Here is a 19,495-nt window from a genome sequence, read left to right as displayed (position 1 = left end):
TTTGCAAAATCACCTATAAAACTATCTGGGCCTGGGGCTTTGCAGGGCTGGGGAAAATCTTTGATTACCATAGTATTTCATGCTTATTTATTCAAGCTCTCTGTGTCTTCTTTCACCCGCCCCCAGAAGCCCCCATCACCCCTGCCCTTGCTCTACTTCCAGGGGAAGGGACTGGAGAGAGATTGGAGTGGTGGTGGGTTTTAGATAGGGCTTCTCTGTGGATGCCTAAGTTAACTTGGGAAGCAAGTCATAGGCTATCTGGGAAAGAGAACACCAGAGGCCCTGAGGTAGAGGTGTGCTTAGCAAGTCTGAGAAACAGTAAGGCTAGAACAGAACAAGAGGAGACCAGCAGTGGGGAGAGTGGTGTGGGATCAGGGCTGTGAGGTCTGGTAAGGACTTTGAACCCCATCCTAAGTGTGAAGGGAATTGTGGGAAGATTCTGAGACGGCAGAGCCTCCAGTGGAGGTTGGAAGGGAAAGAAGGCTCAGTAAGAACTTTTGTGTTGCAGTGGCCTAGATAGTCATTAGCTAAGATGTTTGCAGGGCTGTTTTTTTTTTTTTTTAAATAAACATGCTTGAAGGGCACCACAGGTCTGCAGCTTGAGTTGAAAGCAACCTGCCCTTCAGCTGTGCTCACAGAAACCCCCACTCAAGTACAGGTCCCCACATCCAGCCCCTGGAAGGATCTGGACCTGCAGGTGTCTCCAGGTCCCTAAGGGGCTAGGGAAAGCCTCATATTGTAAGCCAGGGTGTGTATATTTTTTCCCTCCAGCACCTACCCTGGCTGGAAGGGAGTTAATTGCACACTTGGGGGCCGACCAAAGCAGCTGGCCAGCAGAATGAAGCATGAAGGTCTTCCCCTGACCTTGCAGACCCTCGAGATGCACCAGGCCTGTCCAGCCTTCCTGAGGGTTTTCTGAAGGATGGAACCAGGATCTGCCCACCCTCACCGGAACACCTTTACTCCAGCCGCAGGACCACAATTGTGCTGGCTCCTCCTGGCCTGCAGGCTTTTGGTTTCCTGTTCTTGCTCATGGGTCCCCTTTCTGGCCCCTGTCACTTTCCCTGCATTTTTCTGACAGTAGATGGTCAGAACACTGTAAAAACCTAAATACATGTGGGGAGAATTATGCAGCATCAGTGGAAGTGTGTTCTGGGGAGAGGACAGGCAGGTGCAAAGGCCCTGAGGTACCTCCAGGGAAGGTGTCCCCACCAAACTTCTCAGCCCCTGCCTGCCCTTTGGTACCTGGAAGGCCACCAGGACACCAGCATCCTGGCTTACTGATACTGGCTAACATGAGGAGCCTTTCTCTGAAGGCCCTGGGTTCTCAGATGATGAGAGAGGGCTGCTGAGCCTGCCTGGAATTGGGGCAGGCTGCAGAGAGTCCTGCCATAGGCACTATGGACTTGTCAGCCACTGCTGTGTCTTCAAACAGTGCTGTGGAGCGCTGGACCTTTGTTTCTTATACTTTTTTTATAGTGGTAAAGTACACATAGCATAGAACTTATCAGCTGTCGTGTGTAAGTGCCTGAGGCAGGGCAGTGAGTGTGTTTACAGTGCTGAGGAACATCAACCAATCCTTTTGCGGAACTTTCCACCTCCCAAGCAGAAGCTGTACCTATTTAAATAACACCCACCCCACCCCACCCCACCAGTAACCTCCCTCGTGCGCTCTCAGTCTTGCGGATTTGCCTGTTACAGACCTGTGATGTGAGTGCAGTCCTGTCCTGCCCATCTTAGCATGGCAGGTGGCGATCACACGAACTGTACCTGTTCAGACTCCTTGGCTCACCTGTTTGCATTTTCCAGACAGCTGCGTCTGGACACCAAGGACCCCAACCCACACTGTGGTATGCGCACTTGGGATACTTAGGTGCCTGCTGTCTGTCTTCCCCCCTTTTCCCATCTGTGAAATGGATCTCCAGCCCCAGCTATAAAGATTACCTTTGGCTCAATTGAGCCAGGTTCCCAAAGCCAGGCTGGAGCAGACCCTTATGTGCTGTGTGAATCGGGGTGGCGGGAGGGGCCGTGCAGTGCTTCTTAGAGTTGTTTTTTTTTTTAATTTATTAAAAATGAATTGAGGGGCATTAATGTATCCAGACTTAAGAGGAGTTGACAGGTCATGTGGTCTCTGAAAGCACAAGGCTGGTAATCCGTTTAAAAAAGCATTTTCTTCTTCTTTTTAATTTAATGGAGGAAATCATTAGCTGGGAAATTGGTAGAACTGATTTATTCCTGTTTTGGGGAGGGGGAGTGGAAGAGAAAATCTACTTTAATTGCTGCTGGTTCTGGAAATATGTCAGCCACATAGTCCATCAGCTGAGCCTGGCATGAGTGGAGGCAGCGGTGGAGCTTTCTCCCCAGCACACCATGCCCTGAGGGCAGAGGGTTTGCTCTGGGTGACCTTCTTCACAGAGGCAAACCTGCCCACTCACTGGCCCCCTGGCCCCAAGTCCCTCTCCAGCAGGCCAATCGAGTGCATGGTTCTGGTGGGGGTGGGGGTCCTGGAGATCCCAGGCACAAGTTCTCATTCCCAGGGAAGCTGGAGCAGGACCCCCGCCTGGGAAAAAGGACTACGTGCCTCTGGGGCTTCATCCGGTTCCAAGGGGAGGCAACTGGATTCACCCTAAAAATAACCCACCATGCAAACAACTTCAGTGTGCAAATGTTTTTGTATCTGTGGGCCAGATAATTTAAAGGTACAGCTGTTTTCCACTGTTCCAGTCTGTCTGCTTTTTCTGCAGTAGTGAAGGACTCGGGTGACCTATGGCCATCTAGGGTCACCATCCTACCTGACTGAGGTCCGCCCATGTGTTAGGCTGGGCACTTCCTGTGATGTTTCCCTGCAGTGGACACCCCAAGTCTGGCAGAGCACGAGTCACCTGTCAAGGGCCAGGGGATCAGCATGCTTGGCCTAGTACAATCCCCGCCCCCAGGATTCCTGGATGCTGAGGTGGGCTCCACCTGACTTTAATTACCAAGTTCATCCAGCTCAGAAAAATGGACAAAGGCATTCTTAGAGAGGGCGGCTATAAATAGCCTGGCAGGATGTGGAGAGGGTGAAAGGCAAGCAGCCCCCAAGGTTGTGGCTCAGCTCCCCAGCAGGACTGCAGGGCCAGCCCCCAGGCTCCTGAGTGTCCGCCAGGCTGCTGCCCTTCCGGCACTAGCCTCAGGCTCTGTGGGCCGAATCTGGTGTTCAGGCACTTCCTGGCCTCCTGCTTTCACTGCTACACTCTGCATTAGCGGCTGCTGCTCTGTGAGATAATGGTGCTTTTATGTTGGGGTTGGGGACTCTTATCTGCCCATGCCTAATGTTCCCTGGATGTGCCACATCTGAGGGGAACACCCTGAAGCAGTCAGCCACCTGGGAGACGCCTACCACCAAGTAAGGATGGTGGGCCTGGGGCTTCAGGGTGAGGGGCTCCGCCATAGGGCGGGGCCAGGAATTACTCTACAAGGGGGACCTGGGGAAGACAGATGTAACTCTGGGCCAGGCAGAGGTCCCATGAGGTAATAACCTCTGTAGATTCTGTACTCATTCATCCAATCATTTGCCCGAGTATGCATCCATCCATCCACTCATCCATCTAGCTATTCATTTATTCATCCATCCACCCATCTCACCACACATTCATTCATCCCTTCATCCCTTCATTCAAAAGATTCACTCAGTGCCTGCTTCTCTTCCAGGCCCTGGGGATACAGCAGTGAACGCACACACCCCAAATCGTGCCCCCACAGAGCCTCTGTTCTAGTCAGAGACAGCTTAAAACAGAACATGCTACAGCATGGGGGAAGGGGGAAGGAGCCAGATGTAGAAGGATAGATTCTTTGTGTGTGTGTGTGTGTGTGGTACTGGGGATTGAACTCAGGACCTTGTGCTTGCGAGGCAGGCGCAGTGCTACTGAGCTACATCCCCGGCCCAAGATTCTGATCATACCATGAGGTGCCTAGAGGAGCCAAATGCGACAAGACAGAAAGTGGACCAGTGAGTGCTAGGGCATGGGGGGGTTAGTATTTAATGGGCACAGTTTTGGTTTGGGAAGGTAGGTTCTGAGGTTATGGTGAGGGTTGCCAACAAGCTGAATGTACCTAATGCCACTGAACTATATGTTTCAAGTGCTTAGGATGCCAAATGTTACATTACTTTTTACCACCACTTAAATAAGAGAAGAAGAAAAAAACATATATAGTATATTAGATAAGGATCCAGGCTCTGAAGAAAATGAAGTCAAGGGAGTGCCAGAGTTGGGGTCAGGGTTAAGATTTTAGGAAGGCCTTCAGGAGAAGGGTGCCTGAGCACAGACAGAGCTCCTGCTTGCCATCTGTCTCTCGGTGTCAGAAGGGGACTGGTTCTGCTGGTACCAGAATGCTCAAGCCTCTTTCATTGAAGCAGTGTTTGCATATAACCTGTGGCATCCTCCTGGTACTTTAAATCATCTCTAGATTACCCAGGATACCCAAAACAAGGGAAATGCTATGTAAATAGCTGTTGCACTGCATTGTTGGGGGAATATGACAAGAAGAGGTCTGTACATGTTCAGTACCAACACAGTTTTTCTTCTGAATGTTTTGAATCTGTGGTTGGATGAATCCTTGGATGTGGAAACCACAAGCATGGAGGGCAGCTGTACTTTGTGGTCAGGTGTTTAAATTTTTCCTGTTTATCTGGAGTCCTCTTATCACTCCCTCATCATCACTTCTTCCCCCACCCAGGTGGGTTCAGGTGGCTGGGGACAGGAGATGGTTGGCTTGCTCTGTTTTTAGGTCTACCCCTTTGCCTGCCAGGCATGGGCTTGAGTGCTGGAGGCCCCAGGAGGGTGCAGGCTTATCAACCCTGCCACTCTGTACTCCAGGGCAGGGTCTCAGGCTGGACTCAGACCCAGTCCTGTTGCTGCCTTGCTGTGTGACCCTAGAAAGAACACTTCCTTTTTTGAGCCCGAGTTTTTCATCCGCAAAGTGAGAAGCCTGAGGCAGAGTCTGCTCTGCATCCGGTGCCGCCTGTCCACACCACGGGGACCTTGAGAGCAGCTCTGCTCACACTGGATCCGAGAACCTTATGCACATCCTCATGTGGGTTTCTGCCACCACACTGGGGCCAGGGCAGGAGTTCCAATCCTGCAGCCCCTGTACAGACATTCCAGGAGTTGCTGGGGGAGATGGGAGGGGGGTTCTAGAACAGGACAGAGAGCAAGCTCCTCGGTTCAGACACCCTTGTCATTATGGAGTCTGGACAGCCCACTCCCCAGCTGGCACTCGTTTGGTTCCCTGAGAACCCCACCACCCACTCTCTGTCCTTTTAGAGGGGCCTCTGGGCCAGGCCACAGACAGAGGCTGCCCCACAGGGTAAGTCGGAGAGGAAGTGGGAGGGACAAAGACTCGGGACTAGGCCTCGGTTTGGGCTGTGATCCTTCCATGGTTTCCACCTCCTCAACACCCAGAGCTGCTCTGTTTGGGCAGTCCCCATTAGCCGCATGTGACTCTAATTTCAGTTGTAAATTAAAGTGAAAGAGTGAAAATTCCATTCCACACTCACACTAGTCATATTCCAAGGGCTCTGGAGTCACCTGGGGCCAGTGGTGGTAGCCCAGTCACTCTGTATGGGGCATGTGGAGAAGCTGCCTGTTGTGGGGAAAGTTCCCAGGGCACTGCAGCCCATCCCTGGAGTGGCCAAGGGACTGTTGTCCCTGCTTCATAGGTGGAGAAGCTGAAGCTAGAGGGGTCTGATCACTGCTCACACAGCCAAAGGGTGCTGGGCAGCACTGGAACCCAGGTTCACCTGGTCTTAAAGAGAGGGTGTGGGGTTGGGGGCCTGTGTGTCCTCCTGCCCATTGGTAACCTCCCTGGAACAGAGGAGACTGCGGCCTCTTGGGGTCCCTGCCTTGGGCTTCAGCCCGGATGGAGGCTCCCTTATTGCACCCACTGGGAAGCACTGCTTAAAGGAAAGACAGGGTTGGGGCAGCATGGGGCTTTGAGGGCTCAGGGGCCTGTAGCTTAGAGACCAAATGCACTGAGAGGGGTACACCAGGACCATTCCCAGGGCTCTGAAAAACTCATTTTAAAAGTGAAAGGAAAGCTGAGCATAATCCTGTATGCCTGTACAGGATTACATACCTGTAATCCCCAGCACTCAGGAAGCTGAGGCAGGGGCATGGCTGTGAGTTCGAGGCCAGCCTGGGCCACATAGTGAGACCCTGTCTCAAACAAAAAAAGCAAAGCAAAACAAAACAGTGAGAAGAGACATAGGCATAAGCAAGGACTTTCTGAACAGAAACCCAGTGGCACAAGAAAAAATATCAAAAATCAACAAATGTGATCATATCAAATAAAAAAGCTTCTGTACAGCAAAGGAAAAAACCAAAAGAGTGAAGAGACAGTCTACAGAATAGGGAAAAAAAATTTTTTGCCAGCTATTCCATGGATAGAGGACTAACATCAATATATAAAAAGAACTCAAAAAAATTTAAATCCCCCCCCAAATAAAAGACCTAGTCAAAAAATGGGGAACCTGCCGAGGATTTAGCTCAGTGGTTTTGCCGCCTGCTGAGCAAGCGCAAGGACCCGAGTTCAATCCCCAGTACCAAAAAAAAAGGGGAGGGGACCTAAATGAATAAATATGCCTCAGAAGAAGTACAAATGGCCAATAAATACATGAAAAAATGCTTATTATTCCTGATCATCAGAGAAATGCAAATTAAAATTACACTGAGATATCATCTTACCCCAGAAAGAATGGCTATCATCAAAAACTCTAATAATAACAAGTGCTGGTGAGGATGTGGGGGAAAAGGAACTCTTCTGCATTGTTGGTGGGAATGACGGCTAGTGCAACAACCATGGAAATCAGTGTGGAGATTCCTCCAAAAACTAAAATTAGAAATTCATTTGTCCCACCTATCTCCCTTTGAGGTATCTTCCCAAAAGAGTTAAAATCATCATATTACAGGGATACATGCTTACCCATGTTTACAGCAGCAATTTATAATAGCTAGATCTTGGAAACAGAATATATGTTCATTGGGCCAGGGATTTAGCTCAGTGGTTCCGGCGCCTGCCTCACAAGCGCAAGGTCCCGAGTTCGATCCCCGGTACCAAAAAAAAAAAAAAAAAGAATATATGTTCATCAACAGTTGAATGGATAAGCAAATATGGTATTTATACACAGTAGAGTACTACGCTGCCATAAAGAAAAATAAACTCAGGCCAGGGATTTAGCTCAGTGGTTCTGGGCCTGCCTCGCAAGCGCAAGGTCCCAAGTTCGATCCCCAGTACCCCAAAAAAAGAAAAGAAAAATAAACTCGAGGCATTCATAGGTAAATGGGTGCAACTTGAGAACATTATGTTAAGCAAAATATGTCAGACACACAAGCTCAACTATCACATGGTTTTTCTTACATGGGAAACACAGAATATATGTAAACAAAATTAAAGAGCATGGTTGAAGAGAGATAAATAGAAAGTGGGGAGAAGTTCATATACTTTCCCGATTTACATATTTTGTCATTTCAAAAATATTCTAATGTAGGGGCCGGGGACTTAGCTCAGTGGTTCTGCCGCCTGCCTCGCAAGTGCAAGGTCCCAAGTTCGATCCCTGGTACCAAAAAAAAAAAAAAAATTCTAATGTATATGCTAATTTGCTTCATTTATACCACTAGCTTATCTTAGCTCATTGAAAAGAAAGTTTTGTGTTATTATCTGTTTCTTTTTTGCAAGAATCTTTTTGGTTTATGTCTTATATTCTGAGTAACTACTCTGAAGGTAATAATATACATGTGCTAACTATTGTTATTCTCTTATTATTTTGTTATGAAATTATGTTTTATTTTTTCATAAAATAAAAAATAACCATATATTCAAAAAAATGAGAGGACACCAGCCAAATGTGGAACAATCCATGTGTCCATCCACTGGTGAGTGGATAAATGAATTATAATCCATCCACACAGTGGACTATTACTCATCCATGAAAAGGAATGTAGCACTGACAGGCTACCATATGGCTGAGCCTCGAAAATATGACATTACACGAAAGAAGCCAGACACAAAAGGCCATACACGCTGGCTGATTCTATTTAGGTGAAATGTCCAGAACAGATATGTCTGTGAACCAGAGAGTAGATTCGTGGTCGTCAGAATTGGAGGGAAGATGTAAATGGGGAGTGACTGCTAATGGGTCTCCTTCCGCACTAGATAGAGGCAGTGGTCGCGGCGCCCTGTGTGTGCTTCACGCCACAGACGTGTACACTTGAGAATGATTAAAATGGTAAATTTTATGTGATACGTATTCTGCCACAGTAAAAGAGAGAGGAAACGGAGGATCTAGGTAGTGAATACATGGATGCTCCTTATAGCATTCTTCCGATTTTGCCATATGCTTGAATTTTCATAATCAGAGGTGAGGGGAAAAGTGAGAAGAGGGCTGGGGGAGAAGATGCTTCCCTGGCCGCGCCGTCAGAGTCAGGGTCCAGCACGGCGCCCCTCACGTGTCCCGTGTCACAGCGGCAAGGCTGCTGCTTCTTGGCCCGAGCTCTGCTGGCCAGGTGAGCAAGGACATTGGTTGCAGCCCTGGGCTTCTGGGCCCCTGAGGAGATCACAGCCCCTGAGGTGACACCTGTAGCCTTCCCCACCTCTGTCAGCATCACGGTGCCCCAGAGCGCAGCTCGGCCCTCTGGTCGCTGCTTGTAATAGATATGAGCACACTGCCCTGGTCCTGCGACCGCAAAGGGAGAAGCTGGGATGCAGCGCAGGCTCCTGCCTCCCCAGCCCTGTCTCTGAGCTCCAGTGTGGGCGTGGCTGGCCCCAGTGCAGCCCTTCTCTGCCAGCCGGCACCCTGCCGCCTCCCTTTTCTGCCTCCTGCCTGGGCGGCTCTGGGCCACCGAAGCCCTCCGGAGGTGGCCATCCCCTCCTTCCTGAAGGTGGGAAAATGTGACTCAAGATTTGGCTACTGATTTTTAGGAACAGGGAGATGAGTGCAGACCAGCAGCACCTCCCCAAGCACAAACGCAGGGCAGGCAGTTGGCCAGGCGAGGGGATGCCTGTGCTCCGCTGCCCCGAGGGACTTGGCCCTGGGCTCTAACCATCAGTGCGGTGTGCCTACGGATGGGGGAGTGCCATGGGGGTCAGTGCTAGAGCTTCCTGAGCCCAGGACAGCCCCACCCCTGGCCTCCCTTCCCTGAGGATGTGGTGCTGAGGGCTGCTGCTTCTGCCAGGGGTCTGGCCAGTTATCTTCCCGGTCTTGTCACCCAGGGGCCCAGAGGCCTGGCTGGGGGAGACTGCAGCAGCAGAACTGTGGGATTGGCTCTCTGCTGACGCCTTCCCTGTGGCATATGGCTCCTCCGCCCGCCTCGAGCTCTGCCAGCAGCTCCCCTTTCTCCATGGCAACTTAGCTCAGTGGTCCCAGTGGAGGAGAGAGAATCAATTCTCCCTCCTTCCCGCCCTCTCGCTCCACTCCCCACCCCTTCCTCTCCGGCCTGCCTTCCTCCTTGCCTCTGTCGTCCCTGCCCGCGGTGGCTCCTCTGTCCAGCCAGCCCAGGGACCGCGTGCTGGCATCCTCCGTCTTCTCCAGGCATGGGCTGCTGGGAGCGCTGCAGGCCAAGGGCGGCTCCCTGAGGCCAGACCTCTGCAAGGATGAGGGCTCCTGGACGCGCCCTGGCCCAGCTCCTGCTCCTATGGCTGCGGAGCATGGCTCCTGGAACTCATACTTTGTTCCCCCCCTTACCTCACATTGGCTTTCTGAAAGGTAATTTTCTGCTCCTTCTGAAACGTGTCACAGCCTCAGGATGGGTTTATTGGCAAGTAAGGCTCTGTCTGATTGCATGGGCTGCTTGTTTTCTCTCCAAGGAGCTGGGATGGAGGGGAGAGGAAAAGAGAGGGCTGGCCTGGCCTGCCCGAGCTCAGACGAGCAGGGCAGACTTTGGGTACGTGGGGTTCTCCTCTCGAGAGTTCATAAGTAGCTCAGTTCGTGCCTTCCGGGAATGGGGACATGGCTCTGTGGTGCTTCCATTTTTCATTTGATGGCTACAGAGCATGGGCGGGCTGCTTTCCTCAAGTGTGGTCGGACCAGGCAGAGGGGAGGAAATTTAGAGGCATGCTCATGCCCCGAAGTAGGCAGGACCCAGCCCCAGCTGATCCTTCATCCACTGGTGGGGGAATGTCATCTGCCCCGCCGCGGTTTCTGAGAGGATGGTACAGAGACTCTTCTGCCGGCTGTGTCAGGTGAAACAATCCTGCTGGTATGTTGTGTGTCTGTCTCCGGCGGCCCCATCTGAGCACTGTGGCTCAGACAGGATTCCAGGACTGCTGCCCAGTTCCTTGTCATTTCTTCCCGACCCCTTCAGAGGTCTCCTAAACATCTTTCTGAGAGGAAGCTGATGATGTTGACTCCTCAGCAGCCTGGCCCAGAGGCAGGCAGCTCCCCATTACCTCTGCTTCCTGTGCAGCTGGTGACAGAAAAAAACCCTGGTTGTCAACAAGAACATCTCCTGTGTTGATGGAAAGTGAGGGCCGAACAGACCAGATTTAGCACCTGGTTCTTAGAAGCTATGGGTTTGAATGGTATCTGAGCGTAAGCCCTGTCTGATCTTTAAATTGAAAGCACACACCAAGTAGCCCTGTCTGACTCATAGGCAAGCTTCAAAGTTTGGTACAGGTATCAGGGAATCCATCCTTAACTTTGCAAGAGGGGCTGACTGTGGAGAAGTCCAACCGTTCAGGTATGTACCTGTGTCCCCAGGGGCCGGTAGGACTAGGGGTGGTTCTCCAAGTGAGTAACCGAACGTAGGACTTAGTGCTGTGTTGATAAAGTCGGGCTCACGGCCACCTGATTGGATTCTATTTTTGCTTCGGCATTCTCCCTGACAGATTGCTTTAATAACAGAATCAGAGCCTTGACGCGGCCTGAGGCAGGACTCCCCATGTAGTTCCGTGGTCAGGTGCTCATCTGCCCCACAACCCTGTTTCTTTAAAGCTGTCTTACAGCTGTCACAGACCCTAATTCTTGGTGCTTCTCTTTGAGCAATCAGCCTGGTCTGTTGGGCAGCCTGAGAAGAATGCTTTTGTGTCTGCAGACGTTGGAGCTATGTCTCACTCTCCTCAGCTCTCAGGCTGGAGGCTCACCAGGACCCTCCTGGCATGTGGTGGTGTGCAGGATTCCTAATGACATTACCTGGGTCTGGATTCTGCTTGGCTGACTGTGAATTCTGATGGGTTTATGAGTTGTGTGAGGGCCGGAGGCTGTGAGATGTTGGTTTGGTTTTGGTTTGTCTGTGAATGGAAAATCTGATGTGACATGTTAAAGGCCAGCTCGGGAGTGCAGCACTCCATCCTCCTCTCTGCTCTCAGCCTCGATGGGAGGCCAGTCTGGACATCCAGCTGCTGCTGCAGTGGAGGTTCCTCTGCCCTGGGGTCCTTCAGGCGCTCCCAGGCGACCTGAGTGTGTGTTAGGTCAGCAGCCCCTGGAAAGGACAGCCAGGGCACACTCAGGAGGAGAGAAGCAGTCTCCTCCACCCTGGCTGCCCTCATTCCAGGGGGACCCGTGTGCTCTCCCGCCGGCCTTCCCGCGTCCTTCCTTAGTGAATGCTCTGAAGTGTGATTGCACATAGCAGTGACTTACTTGAAAGCATACTTCGGAGCAGCAGAGGGTGTGAGAGCAGCTTGGAGAGGTGGGAGCCCTGGCTGCCGACGGCTCCAGCCGGCCAAAGTGTGTGGCAAGCTCATTCTAGGAAAAGTGGTATAGTCACCGCATTGGCTGAATTTTAGGGGTGGATGGTTCTTTCCTCTGTAATTTGACAGAAGCGCTGGGATTCAGGGAAGCCTCAACAGGAAGCCGGTGGTTCAGACAGACCTCACCCAGCCCCTGAAGCTCCAAGGAGAAAGTTTGGTTTATTTTTCCCCTGTGCTTTGGTCCACTACCCAGGCTGTGCCAGGGCAGGACAAGCACTCTGGCAGGAGACTGGTGCTCAGGACAGCGTCTGCCTAGGAGGCTGAGCCTCTGTCCCACCCAGCCCTGTGCCCAGTCAGTCTCCTGGTGGTGCTACATGAGTGACAAACTGTGCAGGGAGAACACTAAACTCGGCCCTGGTGTATTTCCCTGAGCATACATATACAGATGCGCACACATGAACACTCCCACACCTCGCGCCTATACACGTGCACAGGTGTATGTGCCCCTGTAGACACAGCCAGGCACGGCCCACGCACAGGTCCATCTCTCCCCTTTGCCGGCAGGAGTGCAGGTGGCCACTCTGCTCACGCTGCCATGATCTTGTGTAAACAGATCCTGGCACTGCTCAGACCTTACAGCTGTCCCTTTACACATCTCTTTTCAGCTCTGTGTCTCACCTGAGTGAGCCACACTGTCCTTGTCCACTTATAGGAAGCCTCTCCTGCTGTTCTCCTTTTCTTACCCCACGCTGTGCGGTGCTGCCTGTATGTTACACATCGTCTTCAGGGGAAGCTCCCAGGTGCCAGCCTACTGAGGGTCTCCAGCCCCAGGGAAGCGAGTTGTCCAGGGGAGACTGCTGAGTTTGAGGTATGCTGAGCCATAGGCTGTGTGTGTGTGTCTGTGGCATGTTACATGTATGTTTGAGGTGAATGTATATGTGTGAGTGTGTGTGATGTGTGTATGCATGAGAGTGCATGTGTGCACGAGCCTGTGGTGTATACCTGCACATGTGTGTTGTGTGTACATGTGTGTCTGCATGTGTGTGCCTTTTGATATATGCAGAGGTATGAGTGTGTACATGAGCATGTGGATATAGTTTGTACATGTGTGAGTTCCTGTGTGTGGATGTGAGTGCAGATATGATGCATGTGACGTGTGTGTGCAAATATGTACATGTGCATGTGTGGAATGTTATATGGGGGTGTGTGAGAATGTGTTGTGTGTGCTTGTGTATGTGCTGTATGTGTATTACCTGTATGTGCGGGTGTCCCCCCATATTTTTCATACTTGGACTGTGGGCTGGGGTTAGCTTAGCAGTAGAGCACTGGCCTCATACACATGAGGTCCTAGGTTCAATCCCTAGCACTGCAAAAAGACAAAAGGGGGGCTGAGAGTGGGCTTGGGAAGAGTGGGCCAGGAGGGGAGCCCTTCGTCCTACCCACCCCTGCCCGCAACTGCCACCCACAGTGCGTAAGTCAGCTCCACACAAAGGACCCAGATCACTCAGCCTGAGCCTGTCTGCTGTGGGCGCAGCACGGCTCTCCCTTCTGAGACTGTCACCATACTGTCCCGCCATTCAGAAGACAGTCCACAGCATGGCACTGTTTGCTTAGGCTGAGGACTTGGCCATCAGGGTTTCTGTATAAGAAGGGGCACCGCATATCCAGAGACCCGTGCTTCAGTTTCCACTCAGTAGCAGGAAGATAACTCTGGCTGCTCTGCACACCTCACAGAAAGGACAGCTGTGAGGTGCTTGGAAGCAGATTATGTGCATTGGCAGTGGCAGAGGTGGCAGCTAGGGCTCCAGTAAGCAAAGCATTCCAGTAACTTCCCCCTAACAGGCCAGGCCAGTTATTTCCCCATAGAGATGTGTACAGAGGGAGAGGGGCACAAACAGAGAAAATGGAGCAAAAGGTAAACAATTAGTATTCTCAGTAGAGTGGATACCAGGTTCTTATATTTTGCAACCTTTTGATAAAATGGAAAAAAAGAGAGCCTTAAGTATTTAGGGTTCTTCCTAAAAAGTGGATAGAATACTGTCATAACACAGGGGGATTTATACCTTGAGGACCCCCACAAGAAGCCAAATGCATAAAACTGAAGCTCCATCCCCTGGAGGCTGAAGGTGGCCATGGGAGCAGGGCCACATCTTTCAGGTCATCAGCCAGGCTCGAGAGGCAGGGCTTTCCTTAAACATGGACCTTGGAGGCCAGGCTGCCTCCCACATCCCTGTCTGGGCTCAGGATTCAGGCCTGGATGCCTGCTCCAGTCCCCCTGCCTGGTAGCCCCAGCCTCCCCTTCCCGAGCCCCAGGTCAGTTTCTGGACTGGACACTGGTTTCTTTTGGATCCAACGTGCAGACACAGGCTCCTTTGCTGGGGAAACTCTGTGGCCCTCTGCTGCCTCCCAGCCTCCTGAGAGCCCCTTTGAAATAAATGTCCAGCCCGAGACCTTGGCTGTTGCTAAAAGGGAGCACTAGACCCAGAGTCCGAGTCCCTCAGGTTGCTACCTTCTCACGGGGACCTCTCCAGGCCTCCACCATCTCCTTGACAAAGCCAGGCTTGTTGAAAATAAGTGAACCGGGGGCCCGAGTGTGCTGTCATCCCGGGGAGGACTGGTGTTGTGTCTTGGAAGAGGGCAGGAGGGAGATGCTTTCCAGCCTTTACTCGCTGTCTATCTTTTTTTTTTTTTTGGTACCGGGAATCGAACTCAGGTCCTTGCGCTTGCATAGCAGGCCGCGAAACCACTGAGCTAAATCCCCAGCCCTCGCTGTCTATCTTTGAAGCAGCTAACTACTCTGTGCTATAGCAACAGGAACTTTCCTCACCAGGTCCTCATCACCTCTCCCAAAGCTGGGCAGTGGTCAAGAGCAGAGGGAAGGGAAAAGCAAGTCAGGAGACCTTGTCCTTATCCCTGTTCTTCCATTGCAGTGGTTTTGAGATCCTGGAGATCCCCTCGCCTCTCTGAGCCTCAGTGTCCTGGTTTATATGGCAGGGTTAGTGGTGGATGCCCTCGTGAGATAGAGAAGGACAAAAGGGACAATATCTGCAGTGCACTTTGTTCTGTGCCAGCACCCTGACTTTGGCAATCTCCTGTGCCCTTGTAGAGCACTTCACAGCTTTCCAGGCGTGGGCACACCTCAATTGCAGCCTGTGGCTGTGAACAGGCTTTGTCATGGCTGTGCAGACAGGGAGCGGGCACGGTTAATTTTAAAACACTCTTGCCACCCAATTTCATTTGCCTGCTTGGCCCCTGGTGATTACCAGGCTGGAGTCCTCTCTCCAGGCCCAGGTCCTGGGATGGAGAGGTCTGGGATTGGACAGTGCCAGGCAGGGACTTCCTTAAGGAGTAGGAAGAGCAAAGCGTGGCAGCCACACAGACCCACGTTTAAGTTCCCTCTGTGTGACCCATGGGAGCCTCTGGGTCCCACTGTACCTCAGTCTCCTATTGTACAGCACGAGGCCATCCTCCGCACTGTCCCTTGTGCATGTGAGACTCTGGGGCAGCTCCTTGCCTTGCTCAGAGAAGGGGTGCAGGGCCACTGAGGGCTTCAGAGAGCTGCTTCCTCTCCAAATGACCATGCTGGACCAACACTCATCCTAGGATCGGGCCCAGGCCAGCACCCCAGAGTAGTCTGTATCCACCAGCCACCATCTGCAGCCACATGCACCTGCCTTGTGACCACAGTGTTCCCCAACTCTCAGATTCCTCTCTTGCTGTCCCCCCATCCTAGGTCCCAGGGGACAGCTCTGTGTCTCACTGCTGGATCTTGAGTGTGACCACAGTCCTGAGGTGAGGTCATCCTTGGGCCCAGAAAGAGGGCAGAATCAGAATTCATCACTGGCCAGCACTTAGCTGTCCCTGCCTGCTGCCTGCAGCCCTCTACCTTCCCCACTGGAGAGATCAGCCTGCTCCTGCCTGTTTCTCCCTGGGTGGGAGTCAGACCAGACAGGTAGGAAAACAATGTACAGAGTCCTGGGGGGCTTTCCTGGACACCTGGAACCATAGCTGGGAATGTCCCTTGTGGGTGGGTTGGGCAGATAGAGAAGAAGCGCATTGATGCTAGGCCCTGAGGCTCCACCCCCAGCTAGCCTGGGGGAAGAACCAGTTGGTTCCCTGGGGTACTTTAAAAGCTCCTTGGAGCTGGGGTTCAGACCTGAGCTCCCCAGGTCCTCCTTGACAGAGGTCTGGTGTGTGAGCCAGTCCTGTCTGGCCTGAGGAAGAGGCCCCTGAAGAGTCCCTCCCAGGGGCCATCCGCAGATTTTGCAGATTGAGAACCCATGGTAGTTAGCAGTGGGGATGAGTCTGCTCCCAGGGTCAACACACATTCTGTTCCTTGGGCAGCTCCATGGGCCCTCTGTCTCTGGGGGACAGGCCTTCCTTGCTGCCTATGCCCACGTGAGTGCCTTCCAGGAGCCCTCAGGTGCCAGTGACAGTAGCTGTCCCAGCAGTGGGCCAGCTCAGGCCTCTTCTTGAGAGCTGGAAACTGAGGCCTATGCAGCACCAGGGAGCTACTCCAGCTTCCAGGGTTTTGTGACCTTCTGCCTGCAGCCTGGTTGCATTCAGGGCCCAGAGTAGGAGCCCTCATGAGCAGAGAATGACACTGGGCAGCACCAGGGCATGGCCACCTCTCACCCTGGGGTCTGTGCAGGGCAGAGGCAAGCGCTCCCCTGTCTCCCTCCCCTCAGGGCATAGCTGCCCCTAGGGCTGTTTCCTGCCACCTCTCCCCCTGAAATCTCCTGGCCTGGTCTCACTGCCTTGCCTTGGGCACTCTGGGCTCCAGGCCAGCCCTTTGGGAAGAGCCTCTTGCTGCATGGCTCCCAGTGTGCAGGGATGAGGTCTTGCTGTTGGTACATGTGGTCTGTTGGCTGATTCTCACAGCGGCCTGGGACACAGGGTGGATGACAAAAATCTGTTCCACACGGGGGCTCAGAAGTTGAGCAAGGCAGTGAGCAGGGATGGTGGAGGGAGGAGAGCTTGCTGGCGCTGAAGCTGTCTGCAGCCCCACACTCTGCTGGATTTCAGGGAGACCTTGGGTCTTAGTCCTAAAGCTTATAGAAGCCTTGGTCAACTCCTCACCCCCATCCTGAGAGTTTCCCCCAAACAGAAGATAGGCAGGGAATGCCGAGCCAGGGCAGGGTGGGGTTCGTGTAAGTCTCGGATCTCACTGCTAGCATTTCTCTCTAGGCTGGGACATATTCCCTGGTTAGCTCTGAAGCCACCTTCATAGGGCTGCTGCACCCCAGAGTTTTGTGGAAAGCAGGAAGAGTGGAGATGCTGGGTGGCAGGAGGTCAGGGTGCTTCAGGCAGAGTGGCTTCCCCTCGAGTGTCTTAATAGCATGGACACTGCCTCCTCAAGTGCCCTGAGCTAATTAGCCTCTCCCTTGGTAACAGCGGGAGACAGGCTGGCTCAGTCCTGCCTGAGTGCTGGGGTCACCCTCCCAGCCAGAAAGCCACCTGCTCTTCTCTTGTAGGGTGTCCAGAGCAGAGGGCCCTGGCTGACACACATGTGGTCAGCTCAGGGCATAGACTGTTTCCCGACGCCACAGACCCCATGCTCGTCTCCTGGGACTGCGTGACAGTGACACAGGCTGGTGGCTCACACAGCAGATATATTGTTTTTGCTCAGTTCTGGAGTCAGAAGCCTGAAGTCAGTGTGTAAGCAGAGCTATGCTCCCTCAAAGGCGCGAAGGCTCCGCCCTGGCCTCTTCTGGCTTTTTGTGGGTCTAGGACTTCCTTGGCCTGTGGCTGAATCACTCCCATCTTTGCCTCCATCTTCACATGGCTTGTGTCTCTCTGTGTCCTCTTCTTATAAGGACACCGATTGTTGGATTCCGAGCCCACTCTAAATCCAGTACATTGAATCTTGAGACACTTAGGTAATGACATCTACTAGGCCCCAGTTCTGAATAAGGTCACGTTCTGAGGTTCCAGGTAGATGTGAATCACGGGGAGGAGACCATTATCCACCCTATGGCACCCAGCAGGCACAATGTCACCAGACGGAAGGCAAGCCAGCCATGCCAGCCAGGGAGCAGTGGCCTGGCAGCTCGTCCCAGGAATGAGATCAGGAGGCCCCATCTTCAGCTAGAACAACTTTGCCTCTGTGAATAGAATCAGAGACAGGGCAGACTTAGTGAGCAGCCTTAGACAGACATGGTGGTGCATGCCTATAAAACCAGTACTCTGGGAGGCTAAGGCAGGAGGGTTGCAATTTCAAGCCCAGGTTGGGCATCTTAGTAACTTAGCAAGATCCTGTCTCAAAATGAAATAAAATAATAAATAAAATAAAATAGTAAAAAAAAAAAAAATCTCTCAGTGAACAGGCTTCCCAAGGAGGATGTGCTGTCCAGACACCTACCCACGTTGTCCCAGAGAAGAAAGGCTTACTGTGGCTCTAAAGAGCCAACTGAGAGCCCACATGGAGTCCTAGGGAGGTGAAATCTGCTCGGATAAGAACTTTGTAGAGATCCTTGCAGGTGGTACGAATCTAGTTCAGGATGGTTGTCGAGCTGTCCACAGGGTGGGCTTCTTCAGAGCTCTGAGTCTCTGCTCTCTTTAGCAGTTAGTGACCCCACCTAAGTTGGGGATCCATGGCCCCACATGACAGCTAGCTGCAGGATGAGGCCAGGGACACCCCACAGCCAGGCAAGGGTGGGTGGCAGAGTCAGCCTCAAACTCCAAGCCCTTCCCTGTCCCCTCACTTGCTCCTGGGTGACCGAGGGCCTGTGGGGTGGACAGAGTGCCTACAATGGCCCTGCCTGCAGGACAGTAACAGCAACTGGCCACTCTCCTTGGCCTGCCAACCTGTCCCACGCAGTCCATTTCACAGCTGCACCTTCCCTGCCCCTTGCGAGGCCCTTCCCTTGCTCTGTCCTCAGCCTGGCCCCCTTCCCAGCCTTGCTTCAGGAGCCACCTCGAACTCCCCTCCAGCTCAGCCCTGGCTCCCTGAGTTCCCGGCCCTGGTGAACGCAGCACCAGGGTTCACTGAGCTGCCATCTTGACATGTGGACCTGATGCACCATGACCCCACTGCTCTGTGAAGCCCTTCCTGTGTCTGGCTTCCGGAAGTCTCTCATGTCCAGGGCAACAGGGTGGCTCTGAACAGGAAGTACCTACGGTCCATGCAGCCCCCATTGCCAGTGTCCCCGTGGCTACCTGGCTCCCACTGGTTCCCACGCTATCCGGTGTCTGCCAGCTGGAGCTGCCACCTCACCAGGGGCTTTTACATTTTTTGTACTGAGGTGAGATTCATATAACATACAGTAAATCATTTAAAAGTGGCATTGAGGAGGGCTGGAGATTTAGCTCAGTGGTTCTGCCACCTGCCTTGCAAGCACAAGGTCCCGAGTTCAATCCCCAGTACAAAAAAAAGTGGCATTGAGGACATTCCCAAGCTTGTGTCACCACCACCTCTGTGTAGTTCCAAAAGGACACTGTGTCTGATCCTAAGACTTCTTTTCTTTTCAAATTTTTTTGTGGTAAATATACATAACATAAAGTTTGCCATCTTAATCTTTATCTCATTTTATTTTATTTGGTACCAGGGTTCGAACTTGGGACCTTGTGTTTGCAAGGCAGGTGGCGGAACCACTGAGCTAAGTCCCCGGTCCCAATCTTTTGTTTTTTTGTTTTGTTTTTGTTTTTGTTTTTTTGGTACCGGGGATTGAACTCGGGTCCTTGCGCTTGTGCAGCAGGCGGCAAAACCACTGAGCTAAACCCCCAGCCCTAATCTTTTATTTTTTTGATATGTTGTCCAGGTTGGCCTTGAACTCTCCATTCTTCTACCTCAACCTCCCAAGTAGCTGGGATTGTAGTCATGGACTACCACACC

At 52.3% G+C, this 19,495-nt stretch overlaps 1 protein-coding gene across 16 annotated transcripts in view; it reads left to right on the top strand.

The window, feature by feature from the left end:
- The window catches only part of Pitpnm2 (phosphatidylinositol transfer protein membrane associated 2), a 136,784-nt gene that overhangs the window by 56,910 nt on the left and 60,379 nt on the right, over positions 1-19,495 (top strand). For 4 of the 16 annotated variants that reach the window (XM_021257582.2, XM_087198639.1, XM_021257580.2 and 1 more), the window contains one exon: positions 15,395-15,613. The exons of 9 other annotated variants lie outside the window; for them this stretch is intronic. The gene's annotated coding sequence lies outside the window, so the exon portion shown is untranslated. Of the gene's footprint in view, positions 1-7,863; positions 9,740-9,795; positions 12,530-15,394; positions 15,614-19,495 lie in introns of those variants that run through there. 3 more of the 16 variants (XM_087198641.1, XM_087198640.1, XM_021257585.2) reach the window with 3 other exon arrangements.

Source organism: Heterocephalus glaber, unplaced genomic scaffold (assembly GCF_053883595.1).
Source record: "Heterocephalus glaber isolate CG9 unplaced genomic scaffold, H.glaber_assembly_v1.0 deba00001687, whole genome shotgun sequence".
NCBI lineage: Eukaryota > Metazoa > Chordata > Mammalia > Rodentia > Bathyergidae > Heterocephalus > Heterocephalus glaber.
Note: the sequence above shows the minus strand (reverse complement) of the source record. Positions and strands in the feature narration are given on the sequence as shown.